Source organism: Canis aureus, unplaced genomic scaffold, assembly GCF_053574225.1.
Source record: "Canis aureus isolate CA01 unplaced genomic scaffold, VMU_Caureus_v.1.0 ptg000264l_RagTag, whole genome shotgun sequence".
In the NCBI taxonomy this organism is placed as follows: domain Eukaryota; kingdom Metazoa; phylum Chordata; class Mammalia; order Carnivora; family Canidae; genus Canis; species Canis aureus.
Window position 1 is genome coordinate 9,395 of NW_027554518.1, and position 4,165 is coordinate 13,559.

Sequence of the window (4,165 nt, forward strand, 5' to 3'; positions counted from 1 at the left end):
GTGAAGTTAATAGAGTAGAGTTCTGGTATAAATGGGTTGTGGAATGCACCGAAGAATAGAATTGTTGTGAGGATATTTATTATAATGATATTTGCGTACTCTGCTAGAAAGAATAGGGCAAAAGGACCCGCTGCATACTCTACGTTAAATCCAGAAACTAGTTCGGATTCTCCTTCAGTTAAGTCGAAGGGGGCTCGGTTAGTTTCTGCTAGAGTAGAAATGAATCATATCATGGCTAGGGGCCAGGCCGGAAAGATTAGTCATATATGTTCTTGGGTGATAATTAGTGTGGATAGTGTAAATGACCCGTTTATTAGGAGGACTGATAGGAGAATGATTGCTAGTGTTACTTCATATGAGATTGTTTGAGCTACTGCTCGGAGGGCTCCGATTAGAGCGTATTTGGAGTTTGAGGCTCATCCTGACCAAAGGATGGAGTATACGGCGAGACTTGATATTGCTAGTATGAATAGGACTCCTAAGTTTATATTAATGAGTGGGTAGGGCATTGGGAGAGGGATTCATATAGTTAGGGCTAGTGATAGAGCTAGAATGGGGGCTAGAATGAATATTGATATGGAGGATGTAAGTGGTCGTAGAGGTTCTTTTGTGAAGAGTTTTACTGCATCTGCGATTGGTTGAAGGAGGCCGTAGGGGCCTACGATATTAGGCCCTTTTCGAAGTTGTATGTAGCCTAAGACTTTTCGTTCAACGAGGGTGAGGAAGGCTACGGCAAGAAGGATTGGGATGATAAGAGAGATAATGTTGATAAAGAACATTTTGTTAGGGAGAGGAATTGAACCTCTGATAATAAAGGTTTAAGTTTTACGCAGTTACCGGGCTCTGCCACCCTAACAAAGCCCCTTTTCTCGGGCTTATGAGGAGATAAACTGGTTAGATTGAGTTGACTTCATCTATTAGTTTTAAGGCGCCTTTGTGAGGTAGGCCTTACATCCCTTGTCCTTTCGTACTGGGGAGGTTATATAATAGATAGAAACCGACCTGGATTACTCCGGTCTGAACTCAGATCACGTAGGACTTTAATCGTTGAACAAACGAACCCTTAATAGCTGCTGCACCATTAGGATGTCCTGATCCAACATCGAGGTCGTAAATCCAACATCGAGGTCGTAAACCCTATTGTCGATATGGACTCTTGAATAGGATTGCGCTGTTATCCCTAGGGTAACTTGTTCCGTTGATCAAAAATTATTGGATCAATAAGTGATGTTATATTTTGACTTGTGGGTCTAAATTTTAATCACTCGGGAGTTTTTTTATATTCCGAGGTCACCCCAACCTAAATTGCTAACCCACAATAATGGTGTAATGTTATGCCTTGTAGGTATTTAGTATCCATAAGTTTGGGTTAGTTAATTAAAGCTCCATAGGGTCTTCTCGTCTTATTGTGGCATTCCCGCCTCTTCACGGGAAGGTCAATTTCACTGATTGGGAATAAGAGACAGTTAAACCCTCGTGTGGCCATTCATACAAGTCCTTATTTAGAGAACAAATGATTATGCTACCTTTGCACGGTCAGGATACCGCGGCCGTTAAACAAGTGTCACTGGGCAGGCAGTGCCTCCAATACTAGAAATGCTGGAGGTGATGTTTTTGGTAAACAGGCGGGGTTTGTGTTTGCCGAGTTCCTTTTACTCCTTTTAATCTTTCCTTAAATGCATGCCTGTGTTGGGTTAACAATAGGGTAGATAAGTATTTCATTTTTGGGTTGATATTATCAGATTGTTAACTATCAGTGGTCTATCCGTTTCTGATATAAGCTTATGCGGGGAGAAAATAGTTCTTGTTACTCATACTAGCATTGTTGCTTCTATATTTAAATAGAATGGCCCAGGAGGTATAATTAGGAGTTGATGTAATATGATTGGGATTAAGTTATATTGTTTGTTGAGCTGGAACGCTTTCTCAATTGGTGGCTGCTTTTAAGCCAACTATGGTGATGTTAGTATATACTCTCTAATAAAGGTTGTATCCTGATTCTAAGAAGCTGTACCTTCTTAGACTATATTTTAAATTTACATTAAAATTTTGTTTTTTTTAGGTAAATTTAAAGTTGAACTAAAATTCTGTTTGTGGGCAACCAGCTATCACCAGGCTCGTTAGGCTTTTCACCTCTACCCACAAATCTTCTCACTATTTTGCTACATAGATGAGTTGATCCTTTTAGATTGTTTATGGGTAGCTCGTCTGGTTTCGGGGAGCTTAGCTTAAGTTCTCTTTGTTAAGTCGTTTCTGGCTAGTTCATTATGCAAAAGGTAAAAGGGGTAATCTTTGCTGTTTAATACTGTTAAGATGTCTTTCATCATTCCCTTACGGTACTATCTCTATCGCTCCAATTAAAATTTCTATCTCCTATACTTTTATTATTTAACTAAATGTTTTACTTTATATGTCTGTGATACTTAAGTTTGGGGTTAGTTGGGCTAGCTTTTGTTCAAAGTGGTCATAAGTAATGAAATCTTCTGGGTGTAGGCCAGACGCTTTAGTTAAGCTACACTTTGATTAATCCAAGCACACCTTCCGGTATGCTTACCTTGTTACGACTTGTCTCCTCTTGTGTCTTAGTTAAGTTAATATGGTTATGGTTGTGTCTTATTACTTGAGGAGGGTGACGGGCGGTGTGTGCGTGCTTCATGGCCCTATTCAATTAAGCTCTCTATTCTTAATTTACTACTAAATCCTCCTTCAGTTTTTAATTTCATAAAAACGTTCGTGGAATGTTCTTGGGTAGAAAATGTAGCCCATTTCTTCCCACCCCATAAGTTACACCTTGACCTAACTTTTTTATGTAAAATGATTGTGCTTACTATTCTACCTTTTGAGGGTTTGCTGAAGATGGCGGTATATAGACTGAATTAGCAAAGGGTGGTGAGGTTTATCGGGGTTTATCGATTATAGAACAGGCTCCTCTAGAGGGATATAAAGCACCGCCAAGTCCTTTGAGTTTTAAGCTATTGCTAGTAGTCCTCTGGCGAATTATTTTGTTGTAAAATTATCTATGTTTAGGGCTAAGCATAGTGGGGTATCTAATCCCAGTTTGGGTCTTAGCTATCGTGTAGTCAGATTATTATAAAGTCACTTTCGTGGTCTATTTTATGGTAACTGTAGCTTTTTACGGCTTAGTTAAGTTTTAACTTTAGTGCAAAGGTATCTTAAACACGCTTTACGCCGTGGGCCTATTAGTTTGGGTTAATCGTATGACCGCGGTGGCTGGCACGAAATTTACCAACCCTTTTTAGTATGGCTTAGTCAAACTTTCGTTTATGGCTTAATTTTTATCACTGCTGTATCCCGTGGGGGTGTGGCTTAGCAAGGTGTTATGAGCTACTTAAGAGTGTGCTTGATACCTGCTCCTTTAGATCACTGCTGATTTTAAGGGCATTCTCACTGGGGCGTGGAGACTTGCATGTGTAAGTCTACTAAGAACTAATAGGAAGGCTAGGACCAAACCTTTGTGTTTATGGAGTCGTGCGACTCATCTTGGCATTTTCAGTGCCTTGCTTTATTAATTAAGCTACATTAACTTATACTGAAATTGTAGTGTGTATAATAAATAAAATACATAGTAAATATGAGAGGAAAAAAAAAGGGGATGCTATCTATAGATAGACCACGAGATCGAATGCGTGTAAGACTGTTGTGTTAAGTTAACTAGAGTAGCAATACATTTGTATACAATTTAAATAAAGCTTGTGAGTATTGTATGCACTTAGTCCTGTTTTTGGGGTTTGGCAGGACATAAATAAGTGTATAATAGATGACATGAGTTTATGGGGGGTAAGGGGGGTTTGTATAAGTTAACTTAATGTCTTGCGCGTGTACGTACGTGTACACACGTGTACGTACGTGTACACACGTGTACGTACGTGTACACACGTGTACGTACGTGTACGTACGTGTACGTACGTGTACACACGTGTACGTACGTGTACACACGTGTACGTACGTGTACACACGTGTACGTACGTGTACACACGTGTACGTACGTGTACACACGTGTACGTACGTGTACACACGTGTACGTACGTGTACACACGTGTACGTACGTGTACACACGTGTACGTACGTGTACACACGTGTACGTACGTGTACACACGTGTACGTACGTGTACACACGTGTGTCCTAGAATTATATGTCCTGAAA

The 4,165-nt window shown here is 40.0% G+C and overlaps 1 pseudogene; it reads right to left on the reverse strand.

The window, feature by feature from the left end:
• Nucleotides 1-2,521: 2,521 nt before the first annotated feature.
• On the reverse strand, nucleotides 2,522-3,476 carry LOC144309936 (18S ribosomal RNA; annotated as a pseudogene).
• Nucleotides 3,477-4,165: the final 689 nt, after the last annotated feature.